Below are 15,942 nucleotides of genomic sequence, written 5' to 3' on the forward strand. Positions count from 1 at the left end.
GAAATTCAGGACAGACAACTCTAGTTTCAGTGGAACATTTCTTCATATTTTGTTCCCCCAAAGCTGCAAATCCCCGTCCCACACACTCTCCCTCCTCCCTGTGCTGAAATCCAAACAGAGTTTTGGACAATTATTTCTGTATCTTTTTAACAGATTTCTACAACTGGAGATAACAATATGTTTGATCATTCACTTTAGTCATTACTCGTGACAAAACATTAATCTGAAACCCCCTGACCGACCATACAGAATAGCAGATGTTAACCTGGTGTCCAAAACTTACTGCGTGGAGATTTAATGAGTGATCGTGAAGGTCGTTTCTCCAAACCTCCCAGGGTTTCCTTCCTTCCTTCTCTCTCTCTCCAACTAAGTTAAACCTGGGATCAGTCTCGTGGCCCATTCTGGTTCCTGCTTCTCTTCCTGATGACTAATTAACTCCAATTAAACACTGAGAAGACTGAAGTCACTGTTTTCAGTCCCTGCTCCAATCTCCATTTCCCAGATACCAACTCCATCTCTCTCCCTGGGAACAGTCTGAGATTAAACCAGTTTGTTCAGAACCTCGGTGTTACATTTGATCTCAAGATGAGTTTCTGACCTCATATCTGTGTCATCACTCTGATCGCCTGTTTCCACCTCCGTAACATCACCCGACCTCACCCTGTCTCAGTGCATCTGCTGCTGAAACCCTCATCGCTGCCGTTGTTACCTCCAGACTCGACTATTCCAACACACTCCTGGCTGGTCGCCCAAGTTACCCTCTGTAAAGTTGAAGCCATCCAAAGGTCTTCTGTCCATGTCTTCACTCGCGGCGAGGCCCATTCCCCGAACACCCCTCTGCTTCCTGACCTACCTTGGCTCCCAGTCAAGCAACAAATTGATTCTAAAATTCTTATCCTTGTTTTGAAATCCCTCCTTGGCCTCGCCCCTCCCTATCTCTGTAATCTCCTCCAGCCCTACAACCCTCTGAGATATCTGCACTGCTCTAATTCTGGCCTTGCACATTCCCTACAATCGCTCCACCATTAGTGACCTTCAGTTCCCTTGACCCAAGCTTTGGGATTCTCTCCCTACACCTCTCCCTCTGCCTACCAGACTTCCCCCTTTAAGACACTTGAGTATTGTTAAAAAAAGAGACATTCTGCCAAACTTTTCATCTTGTACTCACCAGGACAGATGCAAGAACATCAAATTTCAAAGATTATCAGTCAGGCTTGTAATGTGTCTCACTTACACTTGCTAGAAGCTACATATATTTATACACAGGGACCTGTCCTCTGCAGGCAGAAGGAACAAGTCCAGGAACGGGGCCTTTTGTTGAATTAAACAAAAGCACCGGGGCGGGGGGGGGGGGGGGGTGAGAGCTCCTTGTTACATTCTCCATAGCAATGACCAATCAGAATTGACTGGCCAACAAATCAGCACCCTTTTGTCATGCAGCATAATCTGCTGCTTCCTTTGAAATTTGGTTTATTTTTGGCCCTGCACTCTCGCTATTTCCTTTTTAAATGACTCCCACTGCTCTGATGTAGATTTTCCTACAAGTAGCTGCTCCCAGTCCACTTTGGCCAGATCGTGTCTTATCATATTAAAATCAGCCTTCGCCCAATTCAGAACCTTTATTTCCGGACCATCTTTGGCCTTTTCCATAACTACCTTAAATCTTACTGAGTTATGGTCACTATCACTGAAATGCTCCCCCACAGAAACTTCTACCACTTGCCCGGCTTCGCGCCATTGCCTCTCTTGTAGGACTTCCTACATGCTGGCTTACAAAGCTCTCCTGGATACATTTTAAGAATTCAGCCCCCTCTAAGCCTTTCACACTTAGTCTTTCCCACTTCTGTGAGATTTGCCTACATATCTGCCCTCCTACCTCTCACTGACTGTTTGGGGGTCTGCAGTACACTCCCAGCAATGTGATTTCCCCCTTTTTGTTTTTAAGTTCTAGCTATATGGCCTCATTTGAGGAACCTTCTAAGATATCATCCCTCCTTATTGCAGTAATTGTCTCCTTGATCAATATTGCGACCCCACCTCCTCTTTTACACCCCCTCCCCCATCTCACCTGAAGATTCCATTCCCTGGGATATTGAGCTGCCAGTCCTGCCCCTCCCTCAACCATGTCTCCGTGATAGCAATTATATCATATCCCCATGTGTTAATCAACTCATCTGCCTTGCTTGCAAGGCTCCTTGCATTAAAATAGACGCCATCCAGGCTTGCTATGCTCCCTTGTGCCTTAACTTGACCACATATGCTCTGCCTTCTGGACTGACTTGGTTTTTCTTCTATGCTTGTCTGTGCATCACCCCTACTCTACCTTCACTCCGTAACCCATCCCACTGCCAAATTAATTTAAACCGCCACCCACAGCATGAGCAATCCTCGCGCAAGGATGTTGGCCCTGTTCCAGTTCAGGTGCAACCCGTCGGAACTTTACAGATCCCATTTTCCGCAGAAATGGGCCCATTGGTCCAGGAATCTAAAGCCCTCCCTCCTGCACCAACTCTTGGACTGTGATGGACTTTTTTCATAATCTTTTTACAGCATTTTATTCATTCATGGGGTGTGAGCATCGCTGGCTAGGCCAGCATTTATTGCCCATGCCTCATTGCCCTTGAGAAGGTGGTGCTGAGCTGCCTACTTGAACTGCTGCAGTCCATGTAGTGCAGGTACACCCACAGTGCTGTTAGGAAGGTTTTAACTCAGCGGCAGTGAAGGAACGGCCGATATATTTCCAAGTCTGGATGGTGAGTGACTTGGAGGGAAACTTCCATGTGGTGATGTTCCCATCTATCTGCTGCCCTTGGTCATGGGTTTGGAAGGTGCTGTCTAAGGAGCCTTGGTGAGGATTTGCAGACGGGAAACTCAAACCAAACATTACATCAAGATTGGACAGAGTCACTCGATTCATCAGGACCTGAATATCATCGTTCCACCTGCTCCACCCCTCTTAAACAGTATGAAGCCCATGATATTTCTACTTCTCTTTATCTCTGAAGAAGAGTCATACGGACTCGAGACGCTGACTGTCCTTCTCTCTCCACTGAGGTTTCCCAGCATTTTGATTTTTTTGCCCCAATAAAGATGGCGGCCGCGCATGCGCCTCGCTGCACTTTGCCCCCAATAAACATGACGGCCGTTACCCCGGGTCTGCAACTGGGAGAAAGCAGAGGCCTCGCTCGGTGCAAACGGGGAGACGGTTCCCCCGGGGACCGGGAAGTTCTTTTTCGGGGTTTGCGGTTTACAAAACATGTTTACGAAGCTGTTTCGCCCACCCGCCGGACCCATTACTCCCTCCGCCCCGCCATTCACTTCCTTACCAAATGAGGATCAGAAAATTAAGCGTCTCTCCAGCGCCATTACTCACACTGCGCATGCTTCATTCCAAGACCCGCCCCGCCCCTCATTCACTCCGATTGGTTGGAGGACCAGCCGCTCCTCGGTCTTCCAGTCATGCCCCCGCCTCCTATTGGCCCGGAGCTGCCGTCAATCAGCTGGGCATTGTGACGGTTTCAGATGGTGAGAGCGGCCACAGACTCAGCCTGACTTGCTGATTCTTGGCAGCATTTTCTGTTTGAGGATCAGAGCTAGAGATGGATGGTCAGTTCCCCTCTGTCCGGGGGGGATTCACACTCATTTCCCCAATGCACTGATTATCACCTTTACTTTACATGAGAAAGTCCCCGGTTCAATCCCGGCTGGAAACTTTGTGTTTACAATTGTTACTGAGGAGGAATTAACAGTGAGTTTAGTTTCATGTCGAACAGGGGGACAGTTATTGTCTCATTCTTTAAAAGCTCCTTCTTCACCTTTAAACAGGGAACGATAAGTCAGAGAAAACTGATCCATTGTGAACTCAAAACAAGACACTGCAGATGCTGGAAATCCGACCTCAAAACAGAAAATGCTGTAAACTCTCAGGTCAAACAGCTTCTATGGAGAGGGAAACAGAGTGAATATTTCAGGTCTGGAATAATTTAGAGACTTAATAGTTTACAAACAAGTACTGTGTCAGGGAAAAGCCTCTCTTTCCCCTCTGGAGAGAAAGAAAGGACATTGTGGTAGGATGGAAGGCTGGGGTGATTAAATGAGAAAGGGGATAATGGTGCAAGGCAACATTGGGTGATGATGAAGGAAATAAACTAATGGGATAAGTGGAAAAACAAAAGGAAGGTCCAGAGGAGGGATCAATTGTAACAGCAGAACCACTACCAGCACCAACTGTCTGAAAAAATGGGAGCGGTGGTTTTGATCTGAAATTGTTGAAATGAATCTTGCATCTAGGAAATTGTAAAGTGTCTATTCAAAGATGAGGTGTTGTTTGTAAAGCTTCATTTGAACAATGCAGGAGGCCGAGGACAGAGAGGTCAGAGTGGGATTGGGTGGAGAATTAAACTGGTAAATGTCTGGGAGCTCAGGATCACACTCTCAGACTGAAAGCTGATGTTCCACAAAGAAGTCATGCAATTGGGATCTAGGTTAGCGGGGGCTGCATCTGCAGTGCTTGAATGGAAATGATTCACAGTGATGTTCATAAGAACACAAGAAATAGGAGCAGGGGTAAACTGTACTGCCCCTTCAGCCTGCTCCACCATTAAATGACCTTCCATCTCCACTCTATTTTCTCGCTTTATCCCAATATCCATTGAGTGTCCTCGAGTGTCCACATATTGATGGCTTTCCATCGTGAATATACTCAAGATGGAGAACAATAGATTCAAGTTTTAATATAGAAAATGTACAAACAAGGTACACAAGAGTTGCAAATTCACCTCCTCACTGCTTGGAAATCACATTAACTGAGCTTCACACTGGCCTGGTGCTGAAATCTAGCCATTCCCTGACAGCTATTCTTAATGGTATAAGTGGTGGATTTAGAATGAAAACCGCCCTCTGCTGGATCTGTCATTTCATCTCATCTTATTTTCAGCTAATGGGAGAAATGCTGAAATAGAGGCTGGTGAATAACAGCTCGAAACCACAGTTCTCCCTCCTGCTGAGCTACTGATCCTTCCAACATGCAGGAATTTGGGACAATAGTGACGTTGATGCTCAGATTAGCTCTGTCTCCATATTATGAAATGGACCGAGAAGCACTGGAGTAAGTGCAAAAAAGATTTGCTAGAATGATGACAGAATTGGAAAGTTATATCAATCAACAAAGATTGAACGGTTTGAAAAGGTTTTGCCTGGAAAAGAGAGTGAGGGATGACCTGATCAAGGCCTTTAAGATAATGAAAGGGTTTGACAGGGTCGACAAGTGGAAGATATTTTCACTTGTGAATGGATGAAAATAAATATAAGTTAGTCACTAACACATCTAATACTCAGCACATCTGGGAACATCTGTAGATTGGGAAACAGAGTTAAGTTTCAGGTCTGTGCACTAATGCAGTGCAGATCTGATGGAAAGTCATTGCCCTGTAATTTAAGCTATGTTTTGTTCTCTACAGATGCTATGTTTGTCCCTCCACAGACTCCACCAGACCTGCCGAAAATTCCAGCCTTTTCCTTTTTTATTTCAGATTTACATTACCCACTTTTCGATAACTGTAGATGGTTAAGAATGTAGAGCTCGGTATCAGAAGGATTTGAGATCCCAGTGTGAGCTGGAAACTTATGGGTAAAATCACACAAACAATTGTCCACCAGCTGAATCCTTACATTCTTACTGACAACAGAGTTTAACTGTTCTGTGTATGGAAAGAAAAGTCACTTGTTCACACCACCTGCTGAGGCTGCAGTGAGTTCACATCTAACTGTAGGGGATTGTTCTGACTCATAGACATTTACAGTACAGAAGGAGGCTATTCAGCCCATCGTGCCTGTGCTGGTCAACAAAGATCTGACTATACTAATTTTCCAGCACTTGGCCCATAGCTCTGGAGGCTATGGCAACACAAATGAATATCAAAATACTTCTTAAATGGTACAAGAGTTTGTGATTCAACAACCTTTCAGGCAGTGAGTTCCAGACTCCCACCACACTCTGGGTGAAAAACTTTCTCAACTCCCCTCTTAGCCTTCCACCTCTTACCTTAAATCTATGCCCCCTGGTTATTGACCCATGTACTAATAGAAAAAGTGCCTTCCTATCCACCCTATCTATGCCCCTCATAATCTTATACACCTCTATCAGGTTTCTTCTCAACCTTCGCTGAACAAAAGAAAACAACCCCAGTCTTTCCAATCTTTCCTCATAGCTCAGGCATTCCAGCCCAGGCAGCATCCTGATGAATCTCTGCACCCTCTCCAATGCAATCATATCCTTCCTATAATGTGGTGACCAGAACTGCACACAGGACTCCAGTTGTAGCCCAACCAGTGTTTTATACAGTTCCAGCATAATCTCCCTGCTCTTGTATTCTATGCCTCGGCTAATAAAGGCAAATATTCCATTTGCCTTCTTAATCACCTCATCTACCTGCCCTGCGACCTACAGGGATCTGTGGATATGCACATCAACGTCCCTCTGATCGTCAGTACTTTCCAGGGTCCTACCATTCATAGTGTAACCCCTTGCCTTGTTAGCCCTCCCCAAGTGCATTACCTCACACTTTTCCAGGTTAAATTCCATTTGCCACTGTTCTGCCCACATGACCAGTCCATTGATATCCTCCTGCAGTTTACGGCTATCCTCCTCACTATTTACCAATCTACCAATTTTTGTGTCATCCGTGAATTTCTTGATCTTACCCCCTACATTTAAGTCCAAATCATTTATGTACACCACAAACAACAAGAGCCCCAGCAATGAGTCCTGCAGAACCCCTGGAAACAGACTTCCAGTCACAGAAACATCCCTGTACCATCACCCTCTGCTTCCTGCCTCTCAGCCAGTTTTGGATCCAACATGTCACATTGTCATGGATCCCATGGGCTCTTACTTCCTTCACCAGTCTGCCATGAGGGACCTAATCAAAAGCCTTGTTAAAGTCCATGTAGACCACATCAAATGCATTACCCTCATCAACACTCCTGGTTACCTCCTCAAAAAATTCGATCAAATTTGTCAAACATGGCCTTCCTTTAACAAATCCATGCTGACTATCCCTGGTCAATCCGTGTTTCTCCAAGTGTAGATACATTCTCTCCCTCAGGATTCTTTCCAAAGCTTCCCCACCACTGAGGTTAGATTGACTGGCCTGTAATTTCATGGTCTATCCTTTCCTCCCTTTTTAAATAATGGGACAACGTTAGCAATCCTCCAGCACCTCACCTGTGGTCAGAAAGGATTTGAAAATTACTGCCAGGGCCCATGATACCTCTTCCTTTGCCTCCCTCAACAGCCTGGGATACATCCCATCCAGGCCTGCAGTTTTGTCCACTTTCAAGGCTGCTAAAGCCGCTGGTACCTCCTCTCTCTCTATGTTAATTTCCTCTAATATTTCACAGTCCTCCACCCTGGGTCTTCCTTTCCCATTGTGAAGACAGACGCAAAGTATTCATTGAGGACTGTACCCACGTCTTCCGGGTCCGCACGCACATTACCTCTCTGGTCCCTAATTGGCCCTATGTTTTCCCTCGTTATTCTCTTGCTCTTTATATATTTTTTTTAAAAAACCCTCAGGGTTTTCCTTTATTCTACCCACCAATGCTTTCTCATGCACTCTCTTAGCTTTCCTAATGTCCATTTTAAGTTCCCCCTGCTTTCTCTAATTCAGTAACTGGCTCTAGCTGTTGCTGGTTCTTGGTCACAGTGGCCACCTGGCCTCAGTACCTCAGACGAGAATACAATGGAGTTGTTTCACACTGTCTCTTAATCTGATTTTAAACAATTCCTCTATTCACTGGACCAGACTCTGTAAGGTGATGTGACTTTGCCCACGGACCTTTCTCAGGGATCGAGAGTGATTCATTGTTGGAGCAGTTTGCCTGAAGCTGCCCTTTCTCACACAAACAGAGACAGACAATAATTGAGCTTAATGAGCTTTAAATGAAAACCCTGTCTTTCTAACATATTGACTCATTTAATATAACTCAATCAAGGCTCATTACTTGTATCTGTTTCATTACTGGTTACGACCTTAATACAGTCATTTGATGAATACACATGGTTAAATCAGAATGGTTTCTTTACACATGTGTTAGTATCAGAATGGCTCTCTTGACCTTGTTCATTGTTATAGTGGATACAATATTACAAATTATCAAGTTAAACTAAAATCTAAGCACCCAGGCAAACTTACAATATAACTTCATAAAATTAATGCAACAGACTTGAAACTCTCCCTTCAACTGTATCCGTTCTTACATAATACTCACTAAGTATTATTTCTCTTTGGCCTCGAGTTGTCCCCATCCAAATCCCTTTCACTTAAATTTTACTCCCTCCAACGATTGCCAGTGTCTTTAGTTCTACCTTGATTGTTGTAAAGTCAGTTTCTCTATTGTGTACGTGTTAACGCATTGATGATTAAAAAATGTTCTCTCACTCTGCTGGCCACATTAACAATTTCATGTTGCTCTGTTTGTCCAGTAACTGAGCATGTCTGGGATCAAAACATCAGTGGATTTCATCATACACTTCTGCATGTTAAGTTATTTCATGTTTAACAAATCACACTGGTATTCTAATATCATGCCACATGGGCTTCATCCTATAGAAACCATTCTTAGATGATCTTATCAGATGATCATAGCAGGTAATCTTAGCAAAAAATGTCTGTCTAAAGATCTTTGCTTATTTTCCCTGCATGGCTTTGATGAATTGGGTAATGGCCAGACTTTCGAATGCAGTTCTCTTTAAAAGTTCATAGGCAAGAATACAAACATCTTTTTTTGTGTATTCGTTGATCGGATGTGGGCATCAAATCTGGGCCAGAATTTATTGCCCATCCCTAATGGCCCTTGAGAACTGAATGGCTTGCTAGGCCATTTCAGTGGGCATTTAAGAGTCAACCACATTATTGTGGGTTTGAAGTCACATATAGGCCAGGCCTGGTAAGGATGGCAGATTTCCTTCCCTAAAGGACATTAGTGAACAAAATGGGTTTTTACAACAATCGACAACAGTCATCATTAGACTTTTAATTCCAGATTTTTCATTGAATTCAAATGCCATTGTGGGATTCAAACCCAGGTCCCCAGAGAATTAGCCTGGGTATCTGGAGTACTAGGCCAGTGATAATACCACTATGCCACTGCCTCCTCTAAGATAAGTTCTCTAGGAGAAGTTATCAATTTATTAGTCTCATGCACACTTTCCTTTCACTCAAGTGTACATTGATACCAGGTTAATATATTCCACTGAAGTACACTCAAGGTAAGTTATTCCAGTTCCCATTCGGTGGTGTGGCGCTTTAACTCTACCTCCTATTCTCAATCCCTTCCTCTCATACATTTTGTTACATCCCATTAGTTACCATCCGTTCTCATTCATGAGCCTTGGAGAAACTTTACTGTCAACTACTCATAATGTCTTTAAAACAAAAATCAAATATTCCCATTTGATTCCAGGCATTGACATGATCTGTTTGTTCTTTATTTTAAATAGCCTTTAATTGCTTTAAATTAACCAGCATAATGTGCCTGACTTTTTTATCTTTTAAAATTTCCCTAAATTCAAATAGCAGTGTTGTTTTGCTGACAAGTTTTCTTAATGTTCAATTTATTTCCATCAAAAGAATCCTTTTTTTCATTAGTTTTATTTTGAAAATGTGATTATCCCCTTAAACTTCAGGTAAATTTCCCTTTGAATGCTTGAAATAGCAACTCACATCAATTGATTTTATCAATTTCAATTTCAGGAACAATTATGTCCAGACTTGCTGGTTTTAAATGGTACTTTGACATCAGAGACAGAGGTGCTTGGCATCAATTTAGAGCTAGTTTCCATATCTTCTGTTCTCAAGCAGTTTGTCTTGGAAGATAACTAATGGCCTGAATGGTCAAGGCCAAGTGTTTGAAAGACAAAGCCTTTCATTTAAATTGTCACCATGTTGTGGTGTTTGATATTTGTAGATAAGTCCTTGAATTCATTAAAAACCTTCTGGATCTCTTTCTGTGGTATCAGTATTCATGTGGCCATGGTAACCTTCATCACCTGTTTAATAAAAACACAACAAACCCACTTGGCTTTGTCCAAGGGCCCAATGGGTGAATATGGCCATGAGAATAACCGAATGTGGGGGGAGCTGAAATAATCTAGAGTAATGATGAGGTGTTATAATTCAAAAAGTCACTTGGTTGTACATAACTTGAGTATTGTTGAAAAAAAGAGACAAGCTGTCAAAGCCTTTCATCTTTCACTCATCAGGACAGACACAAGAATACCAAATTTCAAAGAGAACAACAATTCACCCGGCATCAGAAACAGGTTGCTGATTGGCTGGGAAGTGATAACCTATTATGGTTCAGTGGTTGCATTCTCATTCAAGTCTGTAGCTCATGGATTCAAATTCACATCCAGAAACTTGACCACAAAATCTTGGCTGATATCCCAATGCAGTACTGAGGGAACACTGTCCTGTCAGAGGTCCCATCTTTCAGAGCAGACCTTCAGCTATGGCCCCATCTGCTCTTCCAGGTGGACATAAATGATCCTGTGACATTTATTTTGGAGAACAGGGAACTTCTCTGAGGTGCATACTCAAGATAATTGCCCTCAATGATCATCACCAAGCAGATCATCTGGTCATAATCATATTTCTGTTTTTAACTCTGTTTCTCTCTCCACAGATGCTGCCTGACCAGCTGAGTACATTCAGCATCTTACTCTGTTTGTGGGGTCTGTTGCGCACAATTTCGCTGTCGTGTTTCAAACATTAAAACAGGGATGAGGCTGTAAAGCCCTTTTTGAGATCCTGAAATGGTGGATGTCACCACAGAAATACAAGTCTCACATTAACAATGAAGAAAAGGCCCAAAAATGGAACAGTCAGCAACAGGACATCAATCAGTCTCCTCTTAGCGTAAAGAAATGAAGGACACAAACTCTGTGTATTTAATATCAAGACTATTTGTCTCTTTAACTGGGCTGGAGTTTAACATCAATTGAAATAAACCCCAACTGTCAGAATGAACACGGTTGAGTCCTGGGAGTAATGACAGCAAAATCCAACCCCTGTAATCACATGTGAACTCTCTGGTGTGACAAGCGACTGGATGGATGATTGAATCCCTTGCCACACACGGGGCAGGTGAACGGCTTTTCTCCAGAATGAATTCGCTGGTGTTTCATCAAATCGCTTCTTCTTTTAAAGCTCTTCTCACAGTCTGAACATTTAAATGGCCTTTGATCAGTGTGAAGAAGCTTGTGTGTCCACAAATGGGATGACGATATGAATCTCTTTCCACACACGGAGCAGGCAAACGGTTTCTCCCCTGTGTGAATACGCTGGTGTTCACTGAGTAGAGATGGCCGAGTAAATCCCCTCCCACACTCAGTACAAATGAACGGTCTCTCTCCAGTGTGACCACGCTGGTGACTAAGAAGGATGCATGATTTCATAAAGCCCTTCCCACACACGGAGCAGATGAACGGTTTCTCTCCAGTGTGAACACGCTTGTGATAAGTGAGGTCAGATGAACAAGTGAATCTCTTCCCACACTCAGCGCAGGTGAACGGCCTCTCCCCAGTGTGAACTCGCAGATGTTCAGTGAGGGTGCCTGACTGCTTGAACTTCTTCCCACACTGAGAGCAGACGAACGGTCTATCTCCAGAGTGAATTCATTTGTGTGATGTTAGGCTGGATGCTGAAGTGAATCCATTCCCACATTGAGAGCAGATGAATGGTCTCTCTCCAGTGTGAACTCGCTGGTGTGATGTTAGGCTGGATGTTGAAGTGAATCCCTTCCCACACTGAGAGCAGACAAATGGTCTCTCCCCAGTGTGAACTCGCTAGTGTGATGTTAGGCTGGATGGTAAAGTGAATCCCTTCCCACACTGAGAGCAGATGAATGGTCTCTCTCCAGTGTGAACTCGCTTGTGTGATGTTAGGCAGGATGATGAACTGAATTCCTTCCCACACACAGAGCATGTGAACACTCTCTTCTCATGGTGAAAGTTCTTGTGTGATATTAGGCTGGATGCCCAAATGAATTCCTTCCCACATGTGGAGCAGGTAAATGATTTCTCCTGAGTGTGAACACGTTGATGTTGAATTAGTCCCTTAGAGCTCTTAAAGCATTTCCCACAGTCAGAGCATTTGAAAGGTCTCTCATCAGTGTGAACTAGCTTGTGTGATACTAGTGTAGATGACTCAGCAAATCCTTTTCCACACACGGAGCAGGTGAATGGTCTCTCCCCAGTGTGCCTGTGTCGATGCCTTTCCAGCAAGTTTGGATAATTGAATCTCTTCCCACAGTCCTCACATTTCCACGGTTTCTCCATGGTGCAGGTGTCCCTGCATCTCTCCAGGTTTGTTGATCAGTTGAAGCCTCGTCCACACACAGAACACGTGTACAGTCTCTCCTCACTCCGAATGGTGTGATGTCTTTTTCAGACTGTGTAACCTGTTAAAGCTCTTCCCAGTCAGTTCACTGGAACACTCTCATTTGGGTGTGTGTGTGTCTCAGTGCTTTTCCAGTCACACTGATGTTTCAAATCTTTTCTCCTTCCACATTCAAACATCAATGACATTCAGGTCCTGATGAATTGAGTGACCTGTCAGATCTTGTTGTGATGTTTGGTTTGATTTTCCCGTCTGTAAATCATCTCCATCTTGTACCCTGTAAAAGGAGTTTACAAAAACCATCACTGTAAGTGCAGGATAGAAATTCAAAACAGACAATTCAAGTTTCTATGGGACGTTCTTTCCCCAAACATGTGGTCCAATAAAACTAAAAGAAGCGAACACCTGCGGTCTGTCTGCAAGAAAGACCCAAACCTCCCTGTCGCTTGCCATTTTAACACTCCAACCTGCTCTCTTGCCCACATGTCTGTCCTTGGCTTGCTGCATTGTTCCAGTGAAGCCCAATGCAAACTGGAGGAACAGCACCTCATCTTCCGACTAGGCACTTTACAGCCTTCCGGACTGAATATTGAATTCAACAGCTTTAGATCTTGAATTCCCTCCTCCATCCCCGCCCCCTTTCCGTTTCTTCCCCCTCCCTTTTGTTTTTTCCAATAATTTATATAGATTTTTCTTTTCTCACCTATTTCCATTATTTTTAAATCTATACCTTTTATGCCCTGTTAGTCTTTCCACCCCACCCCCACTAGAGCTGTACCCTAAGTGTCCCGCCATCCATTCTTAATTAGCACATTCTTTTAGATAATATCACCACCTTCAACACCTCTTTGTTCTTTTGTCTGTGACATCTTTTGATTATCTGCTCCTATCACTGCTTGCTTGTCCCTACAACCACACCAACCCCCCCACTTCTCTCCCTCCACTCCCCCCCACCTTAAACCAGCTTATATTTCACCCCTCTCCTAATATTACTCAGTTCTGTTGAAGGGTCATGAGGACTCGAAACGTCAACTCTGTTCTTCTCCGCCGATGCTGCCAGACCTGCTGAGTTTTCCCAGGAAATTCTGTTTTTGTAAAAGAAGCCAAAATCAACAACAAAGTCCCAACAAAAGCAAAGGGATAAAAGCAAAATACTGCGGATGCTGGAAATCTGAAACAAAAACAAAAATTGCTGGAAAAACTCAGCAGAGTTTTTCCAAAAAAGCAAAAGGAACCTTGCTAACTAAACCAGAATGTTGTTTCCAGTGTCTATGAGACACTCTGTACCCGGAGATGCCCACTGGATGTGGGAGGTATCAAGTATACCAGTGGACATCACATGTTCCCTCACCAGGGCCAGCTGGGCATGGAAGACCACGGAAGAGGTTGGCAGCCATTGTCACCACCCCCATGTGTGTCACCAAACCTGGATCTACAAATTTCTGTTTTAACCAGGTCCGTGAACAGTTACAGGAGAAGACTCTCTGACTTACTCCACACTGGGAAGCCAAAGATTAGGAGTGTGGGGGCTGAAGTGTCACCAGAGGTTGACAATGAGCCCCTTAAAGGCTGAAACCTCTCCCTGAATATATACAAGGCCCATGGACGCCTCTCGGCCACAAACATCACCTGCAGCCTGGGACTGGGTGAAGCTGCTTCAAAATCTTTTCCTCAGTAACTGCATCTCCCGAGCATGAGGACCCGGTTGGAAACAGTGACGCTTAAACCCCGCCCACTCTGGGTTGCGTCACCGAGATGTCGGCGCATGCGCCCTGCTCCCCGCTGAAACAAGATGGCGGCTGATAAACTGATATAAGAAGAATGGTAGCCAGCAAGAAAGAGTGACTCCGTCAAACATCAGATGAGAGGCACCCTCTACATGGTCATACACCTACACCCAGCCGCCTAAAGTCAAGGAAGAGCTTCATGAACAGTGTTGGTCCATTACAATCAACCCCATCTGAAGCCCGCATCGCCTTGTGAAAAGACCGGCTCACCAGTCTCGAACAACCCCCAGCGATGGAAATTCTACCTTCCCCAGGAGCTCATTGCAACTGGGCAACCTGGAAGTGTCTTAACAGACTTAGGACTGGTGTAGGTCGTTCAAAGGTGTCACTAAGCAAATGGGGATATACGACCTGCCTGACAACTTGTGAATGTGGAACTGAGCCACAGACTATGTAACATCTCCTGCAATGCCTATCGCTAGAGGAACCCTGCACTGTTGCAGATCTTGCCGAATTCAACAACAAGGCGCAAAAAATGTGTCCAGTTCTGGCTGGGCCATGGATAGACTGTCCGTGGACACGATAAGAAGAAGAACTGAAACAAAAACAGAAACAGAAATACCTGGAAAAACTCAGCAGATCTGGCAGCATCGGCGGAGGAGAGTACAGTTGACGTTTCGAGTCCTCATGACCCTTCAACAGAACACACTTGTGCTCTTCTCCGCCGATGCTGCCAGACCTGCTGTGTTTTTACAGGTATTTCTGTTTCTGTTTTTGTTTTGGATTTCCAGCATCCGCAGTTTTTTGTTTTTATCTAAGAAGAAGAACTGAACCTGGTCCCGGGAAAAAGAGCAAGAGCTGCAAAAGCGAGACCTGTAGGTTTTTGTTTGGGGTTTGAGGCCTTCACAAGGTGTTTATAAACCCTCCCCGTATAGCCACCGGCTCCATCGCTCCCTCCGCGTTTCCACATCCTCACCGGCTGCAGCTGTGACCCAGGAGCTTCTCTCCCCATCGTCATCACTGACACTGCGCATGCTCCAAATAATGTCCTGTACTGCGCCTGCGCGCTGCTCTTCAGTGGCTCAGTTCTGTTGAAGGGTCATGAGGACTCGAAACGTCAACTCTTTTCTTCTCCGCTGATGCTGCCAGACCTGCTGAGTTTTTCCAGGTAATTCTGTTTTTGTTTTGGATAGGGGACATTCAACACCGCAATGAATGCTGGGTAAAGGCACTACCATTGAATGTCTAATTAGTTAATAGACTTTTTTGCTATGATGTGAAGATTAGGGTAGTGGGCCAATCAATCAAATTAGCAATAGAATTATACACAAACCTAAATGTGCAGTCCATCCATGATCCACCAAAAAGAAGGGGATTGGAGATTATCCATTTAAGTATCGTAAATAGAAACTTAATGAAGGGGAAATCACTCTCTGACTTTAACGAACATCGACATGCAATGGAGGGAAATGAATAACCTTTAAACACCTCATCCACTTGGCACAGAACTGTCTGAAACTCATAACAGAATCTCCATGAAACCAAAATAGTGAAAAATATTAAACTGTTGACAGAATGTTTTTAAGGATATAAATTGTTTGCCAGGGGATAAGGCACATTGTTTTCCGTGGGAATGCTGGTTAACACCCCCGCCACTGAATGGCAACAATTTCAGAAGGAAGGAAAGACAGAGGGTCCAGAAAAGATGCAAGAGGACAGTTCCCCTTCCAAGGAAAACAAGCCCAACTTCACAAATCTAACCACTGAACAGAAGTTCCTCATCTCTGGAACCATTCTCGTGAATCTTTTTTGCA

The 15,942-nt window shown here is 44.2% G+C and overlaps 1 pseudogene across 1 annotated transcript; it reads right to left on the reverse strand.

Annotated features, from left to right (window-relative positions):
* Positions 1–9,014: 9,014 nt before the first annotated feature.
* Positions 9,015–13,798, reverse strand: LOC144698494 (uncharacterized; annotated as a pseudogene). Its single transcript, XR_013580519.1, has 3 exons — positions 13,728–13,798; positions 12,197–12,275; positions 9,015–12,085 (listed from the first exon to the last, which is right to left on the reverse strand). The product of XR_013580519.1 is annotated as an uncharacterized LOC144698494 (transcript).
* Positions 13,799–15,942: the final 2,144 nt, after the last annotated feature.

Source organism: Cetorhinus maximus, chromosome 23, assembly GCF_964194155.1.
Source record: "Cetorhinus maximus chromosome 23, sCetMax3.hap1.1, whole genome shotgun sequence".
NCBI lineage: Eukaryota > Metazoa > Chordata > Chondrichthyes > Lamniformes > Cetorhinidae > Cetorhinus > Cetorhinus maximus.